Source organism: Ictidomys tridecemlineatus, chromosome Y (genome assembly GCF_052094955.1).
Source record: "Ictidomys tridecemlineatus isolate mIctTri1 chromosome Y, mIctTri1.hap1, whole genome shotgun sequence".
Classification (NCBI taxonomy): Eukaryota; Metazoa; Chordata; class Mammalia; order Rodentia; family Sciuridae; genus Ictidomys; species Ictidomys tridecemlineatus.
The window spans coordinates 23,275,378-23,287,854 of NC_135494.1; the positions used below are offsets into that span (position 1 = coordinate 23,275,378).

The 12,477-nt window shown below is 43.9% G+C and overlaps 1 long non-coding RNA gene across 4 annotated transcripts in view; it reads right to left on the reverse strand.

The window, feature by feature from the left end:
• LOC144372113 (uncharacterized) overlaps window positions 1-12,477 on the reverse strand; it is a 71,539-nt gene that overhangs the window by 43,299 nt on the left and 15,763 nt on the right. For all 4 annotated transcript variants that reach the window (XR_013432165.1, XR_013432164.1, XR_013432163.1 and 1 more), the window contains one exon: window positions 3,903-3,992. This is a non-coding gene — a long non-coding RNA (uncharacterized LOC144372113). The remainder of the gene's footprint in view (window positions 1-3,902; window positions 3,993-12,477) is intronic.

Sequence of the window (12,477 nt, forward strand, 5' to 3'; positions counted from 1 at the left end):
GAGATCTGAGCTGGGCCTTCTTTCTCGGGGCCCCGCAGCCACCACGGAGTGGTCTTCCTTGGTCTTAGGTTTGGGCACAAAGCGGTCTCCTCCATTGTAGATGTTCTGGGGAATTGTCTGTCCGGCAGGAGGACTCGCAGGCCCCGGGTGGACGCCAGGCAGCCCAAGGCCAGGCCAGCTCAGCCATCAGCTGCCTGTTTCTCTGGGATCACAAAATGCCTGGTCTTCATCAGGTGGCTCAACAGATGCACTGGTGTGTGGGGGCAGGGAATCAAGAAGTCCAAATGTAAACAGAAAAGTCTATTTACTTTTAGCTTTTGGGACTACTAGCAAAAAGCTAAAAGTAAATAGATCAGTGGAGCAGAGGGAAGGGAAGAGGGGGGAGGGGAGGGGAGGGAAAGGGGGAAGAGGAGAGAGGAGGGGGAGGAGGGAGGGGGAGCGGAGGGGGGAGGGGGAGCAGAGGGGGGAGGGGGACATGAGGGGGGAGGGGGACAGGATGGGGGAGCGGGGAGAGGATGGGGGAGCGGGGAGAGGATGGGGGAGAGGAGAGAAGCAGGGACTGAGTTATAGCAAACTACCTTCTGAGCTTTTATAGTTACTCAAAATGAACCTTAATGTTATGTGTAACTAAAAAGAACCAATAAAAAGGGGAAATAGTTTAATTTCATCTTCTTTTTTTTTGGTACCTCGGATTGAACTCAGGGACACCCAACCACTAAGCCACATCCCCAGCCCTTTTTATAGTTTATTTTGAGACAGGGTCTGGCTGAGTAGCTTAGGCCTAAGTTTCTGAGGCTGGCTTTGAACTTGCTGTTCTGCCTCAGCCTCCTGAGGGGCTGGGAATACAGGAGACTGCCACCACACCCAGCTCATATTCCAATCTTTTATATTTACTGTACTCTATGTAAATACAATATTCTATGTATTGAAAAAAAATCCAAGACATCACCCATTTAATGACACAACATCCAGAAGCAATTTTAAAAGACGAATACATTCAATTGCATTAATGAAAAACAAAATAAAAAATTTTTCATGGCAAACAAACAAAAATGACTACAATCAATCAAAAAATGAGAAAGTGGGAAAGTATATTTGCAACCTATATTACAGAAAAGGACTACTGTCCCTAATATACAAATAACTCTTAGAAATTTAGGAGGAAACAGGCCAAGTAGCCATTGAGTAAATTTAAAAGATATATGCACAGAAAGTTCATAGGAAAATAATTGAGAAAAAACTTTGAATTGAGAAAAATTTTTCAATAGGGCTCAAAATGAGACAAGTAAAAATAAAAACTACACCATGATGGTATCACTTTCCTCCAAGTTCACTGGTGTATTCTGTTTGAAAACAGCACCACTTACACAATTCTGGAAGTGATATAGAAGCTTCTGCACCGCTTATACAATTCTGGAAGTGATATAGAAGCTTCTGCAGAGGAAGTTTGGCGACAACTAAAATGTTGCATATGTACTTTTTATTCTCCCTCTACTCTCTCTCTCCCTCCCTCCCTATAGTGAGCACATAGATTTCATATGGTTGGTTTATTTTAATCAATACTTCATTTTGTCTGTAATTCCAGCAAGTCAGGAGGCTGAGGCTGAGGCAAGTGTGAGATCGGCCTCAGCCACTTAGCAAGGCCCTAAGCAACTTAGCAAGACCCTGTCATAAAATAAAAAACAAAAGTTCCGGAGATGTAGCTCAGTGGTTAAGCACCCCTGGGTTCAATCTCTGGTACACAGAAAAACATTTTACATAGGTCTTTTCTGATGTTCCTTCTGTCTGCTGTGGTAAGACCCTATGTCCTTTCAACTCGAGTCCATACTCTGATAACTTCTAGCTTTCTGGCATGAAAGTTGTCTGGGCATTGTCCTGTGTACTTCCTGCCCCAGACCTGAACCGTCCCTTTAAGGAATCTCGGCTCCTCTCCTGGAGATGATTGCTCAGGGTGCCTGGGTTCCGGCACAGGCATGGCTGTTGGGTTATATTGCTTCTGTTTTCAGCAGAAAGAGGAAAACACTCAGGTTCATTGAACAGCAATAAAAGCAACCAGTTCACCAACTGCTTAATATGAAAGTCAGCAGTGTAAAGGAAAAAATAAGCATTTATCCTGATTTTTCTGTATGAAGCATCTGAACAAATCTTCCCAAGTGTTGAGGACACTGCTACAACAAGAATGAACAAAGTAGGAAAATCACGGTTTTCAAGACCAGACAAGAGCATTCTCCAGCAGCAAAGTTGAAGCATTTAATTATCATCCATCACCACCTGAATGTCTTTGCTGATCTTAGCGTCACTATAGTTGGGGCATCAGCCGTTAGGCACCTCTGTAATAACAAGACACAAAGCAATACGACCCTGCCTTTGACGCATCCTTACCCTGAACATTCAACATGCAGATATGAAGCCTGAACAACTAACTGCCCTAACAAGCTACGTAGAAAATGGAGAAAGAAGATAAATGCCACTACAAAGAATCAAACAGGTAGCTATAGACAACCAGAGTGGCTAGGCAACTAACATTTCTGCAAAAGGTCATCAGCGTCAGCGTGGGGCTCAGGGGAAGAAGGGGCACCCTAGAGACTCAACAGTCTTGCCAGCCAAGCACAAGGTGTTAACCCCACAAACCAGCTAGAAACGATAACTCCAACACAGCCAGGGACATTCAGTTAGGATCCAGGTGATAAGTGATACCAAGGAATTCATGTTAATTTGTTAAGTAAAATAATCAGGGTCACATTATGACTTTTGTGGTCACAGGGAATTTTTGTCTTTTTGAACTCCTTCCTACATAAAAATGTCCTTCCTCCATAAAAAATGGTGTTCAAAGTATATTTTATGATCTCATTGGCACAAATATTAATATAACACCAGTGTAGATTCAATGTCATATTTTTGGTATTATTTATTTTTCTGACTTTGAAAGAAATAAAAGCATTTCTTTTCTGGGCTCCTGTTGGTCCTGTGGGTCAAGGCAGAGTGCTCCAGGGGCGAATCATCCCTGATGATAATGCCACAAACAACTGAAGGAATGCCTTCAGAACCAGCTTACATGCTAAGGTAAATGAATAAGAACTTAGTTCATAGAGACAGGAGCTCAAAGATAAGCACATAAAACAGAATATGAAAATATGCCATTCTAAGGGGGAAACTTGAGAGCTCACATAACCAATGTAGAAATTAGAAACAGCAAGGAAGAGAATGGTCATCACTAAAAAAAGTGCTGGCAGCATTAACACATGGGTGACGATCACGTTGAACTCAGAAAACAAGGACTAAGGCTAAGGAATCAGTCTAAATAGCCTCAGTGCTATTGCTGATCCACAATGAAGTGGCGCTCCCATGGGTCAGAGCTGTGCTCTTCTGCATGAGCCATGCATGGCCTATGTCTCCCTAAAAAGAGCAAAGGGCAGACCGGGAGGGATGCTGTTTCCCAGTTACTGTCAGACCACTAGATGGTAGTGTACAGCCCTGGAGAGTCCTCATCTCCAATTAGTATAAGCCAATGGTGATCACTGTATATCTCGGTCCACGAAGGAAACAGACCTCGGGGGAATCTCAAGACAGGAGGCACTGCTATTTGGGAATTATGTATATAGAGTGGGAGCTGGCAATGCAGCACCTGGTGCCTAACTAGTACCGTAGCATTTCCATAGGGCGGACAACCAGGTAGTGCTTGGCCCAGGCACATGCCTTCCCATACAAAATCCCCATCCAAGCCTCTTTCCTAATTTCTATCCCTTACCCAACCTCTGTAGAAAGAGGTAAAAAGGCAGAATTCTCATCCAACAGATAAAATTACCATCTCTATGAGAGCATAACTGTACATGTGTGATAAAGAGACTTGGGAGCAAGTTCTCTGGTTCCTGCTAGAGTGGGGTGAAAGGTGCCAAGCATACCTTACTTCTCTGATCAACGATAAAATTGAACAAGATGCTAAAGCAACTCTTCTTCAGGCACCGGGCAGCAGACAATAGAGGAATGTGATCCTAGAAAGAAAGAAAGAAAAAAAAACACTCAATGTAAGTCTTCCATCCACCCCATGTTCCTGCTTAGGGTCGTTTTCCAAAAAGCAGCTCTAGGAGTTCAGCCCAGGGCATAGTGCTCTGTTTGAAAGGAGGAAGCAGATATGACAGATGGAACTGACCGAGAAATATCCCCAGAAAACTGCATTTTAATTCACCTTGAATCTTGGCCAAATTCTAAAATCCTGGCAGAGAATAGCTACCGGGGATGGGGACAGCATTGTGAGCTGGCCAGAGATCCCAGAGATCACACATTTTGGGAGAGTTTGATATTCTGACCATTTAGAAGGAAGAGATCTTGCTAATCATCCTGGGCATTTAATTTAGATCCCCCCAAAAGGCCATGATTTTAAGAGTAAGGTTTTCTCCAACTAGAGACTAAGAAAAATTCCAGACTTGCCCTGAAGTCTACAGTGAGATCCAGTCTACACACCAGTAAATTAATAAAGCCCACTACTCTCTAAAAGAAGACAACGAAATCTGGACTCCTCTGACGAGTGCTCTGGCTTGGGTAGGTGTCCACTCCAAAGGCCCACGAGTTGAGGCTTGGTCCTCTGGGCCCACTGTTGGAAGCAGCACTCTGTGGGCATGGTCACAACTGGGCCACCCTCTTTCAGAGCATGGGGCCCTAGGCCAGCAGCCACTGGACAGGAAGCCGGAGAGTAGCCAGCAGGAGGGGAGTGGCAGTGGCACCAGGGTCCCAGGCTCTGGTCTCCCTGCTCCCACACCTCGAGGTCTGGAGAGTGTGCCTTTGATGACACAAGGCCAGACTTCCCAACAGTCTGGATTCTCAAGTGGCTTATTTTAATTTGCATAATCATTCTTAGCAGTTACAGCTACACGAACTAGTAGATAACATTAAGAAAAAAATGTTTTTTCTATGTGGTGACTGCCTTTTTAAATGATGATAATTGCCTTTTTAAAACAAGTTAATATTCTCATAATACACTTTCTCTTTTGTTGGTTGGTCAAGCCAGACTATTTCAGTCATGCTTTTAAATAAAGAATCAAATCTTGGTTTCCATTCTTGGGCTCATATTTCTTTCTGTTTCCATTTTTTTACTCTTTTTTTTTTTTTACTGGTACAATTATTATTATTTTTTTGCAAGGGCTGACTGATTTGTTGATTTTCTAACCATTTTAATTACTTGGTTAGGTGTTCCATGTAGGATTGTATTTTTTTTTCTTTATTAATGCTACCTATTTTAGCCTTTCCTGCATGCTCTCTGGTTGCTAGTTTTATTTCTGGTCTATCTATCATCCCCAGAGAGTTTGATGCCTTGTTCCTTTAATTTGTGATGATGAAGTTATTTAACAACGCATTTTCTTTGTTTGCAGGTTCATTTGTGTGTGTGTGGCAGAACTTGATACTGCACTCTGACCACATCTGCAAAAGACCACCAAAAGCAATGCCCAGCTTCCGCCTCCAGGAGCTCTCAGCAGGACTCCCAGTGAGAGGCAGGGAGTCCTCAGCCCATCTGCATGAGACCCTGGAGTGTAACTCAAGAAGGTGTTCTGTGCTTACTGCAGAACTATTCACCACAGCCAGGATGTGGAATCAACCTAGGTGCTCACTGGCAGATGGACAGGTCAGGAAAGCATGTTGTACATACACAATATTAGCCACAAAAAGAAAGTCCTCTCATTTGCAGCAGAGTGGACGAACTGGAGGACATTAGGTGACGTAAGTAAAGTATGCAATACACATACCGCACATCTCTTTCACATATGGAAGCTGAAATGTTGGTCTTGGAGAAAAGAAGAGTGGGAGAGTGGTCACCAGAGTCTGGGTAGGAAGAGGGATGGAGACAGGGGGGCTGATGGCCACGGGGTGCTTCTGGAATATGCATGGGTAGGAGGAATAATTCCAGTGTTTGCAGCACAGTGGGGTAACTATGGTTGGCAACAATATACCGAATATTTCAAAACAGCTAGTGACCCAGGAATCACACTGTTATGTATTTTCCCAAGCGAACAAAAATATACTCTCATAAAACTTTGTGTGTGTGAATATTTTAGTCATAGATTTTTTGCAGTAGAAAAAAAAATGGAAATAACCTAAGTGACCATAAACTAGTAAATGGATAAATTAATATGTTCTATACACTCAGTGGAATACTACTTGCCAATAAGAGAGGACAAACTACAGGTGAATATAACATCAAAAAATCGCAAAAGCATGTTAATTGACAAAAGAGTTTACATTGTAAATTAACATTTGTATGAAAATCTAGCAGTTCAATTAGTGGTTGCCTGAGGTCAAGAACGAGGAAAGGGAACTGAACCTACATTGTAAAAATGTTACGCGATGATGAAGATATTTTATATAATTTTTTCCTACAAATCCTTCCTATGTTTATTTTAAAACATCAAGTCATATACTTTCAATGTATGAATTTTACTACTCCAATTCAAATATACCATCATGAAATTCAGAGTATGTGGTCAAGCTATCATCCAGCATTGTCTTTTGCTTATCTAACAAATGTTGACTGTTATAAATTGAATTCACCCTCTGACACTGTTTTCTTTCCTAGACTCTCAGATGCAAATACATTCTTAAATAGCTAAAACTCAAGAATTGCCAATCATATTAATCCACTCTCTTGGCAATGTGACGAATTTCTCTCTGGCTTTGTTTTGTTCCCTTTTTGTGGTACTGGAGTCCAGTGGCATTCTCCTACCAAGCTGCATCTTTAGGGCTTTTTCAGTTTTTAAATTTTGGGATAGGATCGTGCTAATTTTCTCAGGCTGCCTGTGAGTTTCTAGGATTACAGGTGCGCACCTCCACACCTGCTGCAAATTGACTGAGCTAAATATGTGCACATGTCTGGGGGGAAAAACAGCTAGTAAAGGAGAGTTTGAATGGTCCTAGGAAAAGTAAATGTCTGAGGTAATAGATATGCCAAGTACCCTGATCTGTTCTGTGCATATTTGTATGCATGTATTGAAGTACCCCATAAATATGTACAATGATTATGTATCAAATAAAAATGTCTTTAACTTTTTTTTAAGTACCTCTTCATTCAAAGTCCTGAGGAAACCTCAATATTCTTGAACTCTGGCAACTGTGAATTATAGAATAGGCCCTCTCACAGGGCCAGGAATGTTCTCAGCCCTCAGCGCACATCAGAATGACCTTGTGACTTTTTAAAGTTCACCACCTGGGTGCCCCCAGTGATCACAGGGATCCAGGGCCAGGTTTTCAGATGGCTCTTCCCAGCAGCAAGGCTGGGGGCCAACAAGTCAGGCAAGAAAAATGTTGAGTTAGAAGGTACAGTTGCTGGGGGAAGGGATCCTTCCTGATGCTGAGGGCCATGAGAGAGGCAGGGTCGCACCAGTGGAGAATAAACAGTGGGGAAAGATGTCTGTGGAGGCCCTTCTGAAGGGACAGACAGCGTGAGGAGGGCACTGGGCAAGGGCTAGGGTCCATCAGCCCCTCTGCCAGCTCTACTTGTGTCCTGTACTTCTTTCCCAACCTGAGACAAATTGGCAAGGACAGTAGCTTTACCCATGATTGTTTTGAAAAAGGTACTGCTTTTTATAAACGTAAGATTATATTCTCATTCGTTCTGTTTTTTCTTTCCCTTGGGAGCTCCTGTGCCTTGAGGGTTAGTTCTCCTCCACAAGCCTTCCAGGATGTCAGGGTGGTTGTGAAACTGCCCTGTTGCCTGCATTGTGGAAATGAAGTCACCTGCTTCCAGCTCCCTCTTTCTTCGATTCTGTAGGTCCATTTGCAGTCATCTTCGTTCTGCTGTTAATGACTTTTGCTTTCTATATGAGGTTCTAATTATATCACGTCCAAGAAACCAATTCTGTAAGCTTTTAGGTAGAAGAGGCACAATGTCCTGAGCTCACCGTGTGATCCTGGACAAGGTCCCGGCTGCCCGGGCCTCTTGCTCTTCCTCAGGTAATGAGGTGAGCATGACTTCGAGCCAAGCAGGCAGGTAGGAGGTGAGAAGGAGCCGGCTAAGTTTTTCCTGCTGTGATTGCCTTCTTCATTTTTTTTTTCTTTTGCAGGCCTTGGGGTGGAACCCCAGGGCCCCAAGCATGGTAGGCAAGTGCTCTGCTGCTGAGATCCACCCCAGCATGTCTTCAATTTTAAGCCATCTGGAAAGCCCATAATAGCAAACTTTCCTCATTTCCTGCTTCCCTGCTTGCTTGATTTCCCCTTCTCGCCTTTCTCTTTTTACTCTCTTCCCATCCTTCTTTCTGTCACTGTCTTTCCCCCCTCTCTTCCTTTTATATTTGGCTTGAAACTCAGAACTGAGGAGGCTCAATAAGGCGGCTTGTTCATGATGCTGTCTGATCCAAGTTGAAATCTCTCAATTTTTTCTTGATATTTGATCACAGATCTGGATTCACAAATATTAGCAGAAAAAAAAAGAATTCAGCATTTTTCTTTCCAATCTGAGCCCATTGATTCCAATCAGAGAGATTCCAGCAGTAAGGGCTTTATCAATAATGACAGCTTGAGCCCTTAATGATCAGCCCCGACTGGACATTCTTACAGCCATCCAGACCTGCCCAGCCCACGTCCGTGGTACTGTCACCTCCAGAAGCTGCTCCCTGCTCACGACCTTGAGTGCACTCTCATCTGGTGATTCTAGTTGCTGAGCCTTGCTTCCTCTTCTTGCTAGCTCAATAAAAACCCACCATTAGCCAGTCCAGTGCCGGCGCTCTCCATTGGTGTTCGCACCACATGGCCATCACTCTAGCCCTGGAGACAAAGATTTCTACTGTTTAGGACCAAGAGAAAGGTACTAGCTCAACTGTCTGCTTCAAGAGAATGAAGACAAGCCACAGATTGAGAAAACTTTGCAAAAGACATTTTAATAAAAGATTGCTACTCAGAATATGGAGAGAATTCTTAAAATGAACTTGGTAAGAAAACAAACCTTTTGGTGCAGCCTGTGGGTCAAAGGCCTGATCAGATAACTCACTAAAAATGGCAAACAAGCATATTAAAAGATGCTCCACATCAGATGTCATCAGAGAATTACAAATTAAAACAATAAAGAGACATCACTGGGCACCTATTAGAATGGTCAAAACCCAGAATGCTGACAGTACAAAGTACTGATGGAGCTGTGGAGCAGCCAGAACTCTCTTGTATTAATTCCTGGGGCAAACTGCAAACTAGTAGACAGGCGGTTGGGCAGTTTCTTACAAAACTAAACATATTCTTACTGTACAATCCAGCAATTGCACTCTTTGGTATTGACCTAGAGGGGTTAAAAATGTGTATCTACATAAAAACCTGAAAATGATGTTCGCAACTTTATTCATAATTGCCAAAACTTGAAAGCTAACAAGATGTCCTCAGGATAAGTAAACTGTGGTTCATCTAGACAATAAAATATTCCTTAGTACTAAAAAGAGGCCACAAAAAGAGGTGGATGAAGTTTAAGTGCACATTGTTAAGTGAATGAAGCAAATCTTAAGACTATATACTGCATTTCAACTAAAAGGCAAAACTGTGGAGACAGTTAAAAAAAAAAGTTCCAATGGTTGCCAGAGGGAAAGGGGAGAGCCCTCTGGAGGAACAGACAGGGTAAAGAGGGCACAGAGGATTTTGAGGGCAGTGGAAACCACTCTTTTGTGATACTATAATGGTGATGCCTGCCATCCTGGGTCTACCTAAGCCCTCAGAGTGCCACCGTCATGGGCCGTAATGCGAACCATGAACTTTGGGTGGTAACAATGCATCGCTGTAGGTTCATCAATCCTAACACACGTAACCTCCTGTGGGGGAGTTGGTGGGGCAGGGATCCTGTGGGAAGTCTGTACTCTTTGCTCAAATTTGCTGAATGTAAAACTGCTCTGGAAAAGAAAATCCATGTTGAAGGGGAAAAAAGAAATGTCTACAAATCACCTTTTACTCCTTGTCACTAGGATGGGCCTACCTTGGAGCAAGGACTCACCTGGAGGAGGAGGCTTCGCGGGGGAAGCAAGCGAGACAGCCAGGCATTTTCTAGTATGCGTGTCACTGGAGAAGTTGGGTCACCTTCACCCTACAACAAGCATCGTTGGCCGTCCCTCAACCAACCTGAGGCGGTGGCCACAGTGCTCCTCGAAATCTTCAAGCTCAACCCACAGCTACTCAAATCCACCAACGGGACAAGAAAGATGGTCAGCTCTGCGCTCTTCCTGGGTATGACGAGACCTCGCAGCGCATGTTGGCTGGCTTGGGTCACGCCAGCACCCTTGGCCCTCACTTGGGTGTTACAGTCCGTGATGACTGTCTTCTGGTGAACTGCTACTGTCTCTGGGTTGAGCTCTTCTCTTTGTATGACACCCCCACCACACCAGCCACTGCTCCCATTGGTCCAATGTGACTCTGGTTTGACCAATCAGAGCCCTGTATTCTCCTCCCACAGCGATTGGCTTCAGGAACTAGACCAACAGAAACCACACCCCTAAACTCTTCTGCCATTTGAGCCTATAAATTCCCTCCGACCTGAGCGGTTTGGGGTTGGATTTGCTGTGCAGATTCACCCACAGGAAGCCTGGCACCTGCCAGGGCGTGCCCATGGAAGGCAGCTGGCGAGTCGCAGGAGCCTCTCCCTTGGCCTCAGGGTGTAGGCAGCTGCTTCTCCTGGAAACTTCTGGAAGAGAGGTAGCTAAGAGTCCAGGTAGAGTGGGATGCCTGAAGGCAGGACAGGTCCATGAGGGGCCACCAGAGTGAGCCTCCCAAAGCTCCAGATCCGCCTCCGCAGATCAGGCCTCCACCTTGACTCCCCTCTGACCTTTTCTGTACCTCCTTTTCCTCCAAAGTAATAAAAATAGTTCTGTGTTCCTTCCCGTGTGTCGCTTTTCAAACCCAGCCAGCTCTTTCTCATAATACCCAGCACTTTGCAGTCTGCTTTCTCCTTCTCCCTTCACAGCCCACCAGAGCAAAAGTCAGCCCGCCCACCCCCAAATCAGCGCTCTCGTACTACCCCGGAATTTCTGGAACCCTCGCCCTGAGAGTCAGGCTCTCCCTGACCACCCTCAGCTGAGGCCACGTTTCCCACACGCTTGGCAGTCCTCAGCTCTGGTGGTGCACTAAATCACTCACAAATATTGGACCAAATACGAGTTCTGGACCCCGTCCACAATTAGGATTGAGTTGCTGAGGCACCAGGATTTCATAAATTCCCCAGGTGACCCAAACGTGCAGCTCCGCAGTGTGAGTGTTTAGTTTCTGGGGCTCTATCATCATGACTCCTTGCACCTGCATGAAGAATTTAGTGAAAAGTCCAGACACAAAGTCTCAAAGAACGTTTAAGACTAAAATCTTCCAGTGGATTCCACTGTACATGGAATGTTCTTGAAGGCTCTGCATGTCGTGACCGTCTCTCCTATTGTAGCCTAGGGGCTCCCTCCCATCCCCCCTGCTCCTGGGGACCTCCTATCTGGGGCCTGATTCCCACTCCTCGGTCAGTTCTGGGATTAAACACCCTTCTCAGGAGGCCTTCAGTGACACCTGGCTGAAGTGTTTCCTCAGCAGTTGCTCCAGTGAATTTTTTTGCTTTATTTGTGCTTCATGCTTTATTTTCATAACATTTAGCACTAGGTAAGGAAGTTATCTTGCCTTTTTCTGTGTGTAGGTACTTATTTTTCATATCACTTCCCACCCCCCCCCCCAGAATTTCACTTGTATCCCCAGCATATGGGATCCGGAAGTAGAACCTGTGTTCACTAAGTGAATAGAAAAGACCAGAAGATCTATTTCTCATCTAGAAAAATAAGAGACCCAGAATAGCTAAAGCAATCTTTAGCAAGAAGAGTGAAGTAGGTGCTATCACTATACCAGACCTTAAACTATGCTATAGAGCAATAGTAACAAAAACAAAATGGTATTGGCACCAAAACAGACTGGTAGAACAATGGTACAGAATAGAGAACACAGAAACAAGCTACACATAACTACAGTTATCTTATATTAGACAAAGGGGCCAAAAACATGCATTGGATAAAAGATAGCCTCTTCAACAAATAGTGCTGGGAGAACTGGAAATCCATGTGCAACAAAATGAAATTAAACCCCTATCTCTCACCATGCACAAAACTCAACTCAAAATGGATCAAGGACCTAGGAATTAAACTAGAGACACTGTGCCTTTTAGAATAAAAAGTAGGCCCAAATCTCCATCATGTCTGATTAGGCCCCAGCTTCCTTAATAAAACTTCTATAGCATAAGAATTAAAATCCAGAATCAATAAATGTGATGGATTCAAACTAAAAAGCTTCTTCAAAGAAACAATCAGTGAAGTGAATAGAGAGCCTAGATTTGGGGAGCAAAGTTTTCCCACATGCACATCAGATAAAGCACTAATCTCTAGGATATATTAAGAACTCAAAAATATTAACACCAAAAAAACAAATAACCCAATCAATAAATGGTCCAAGAAATTGAACTGACTCTTCTTAGAATATGATATACAATTAATCAACAAATATATG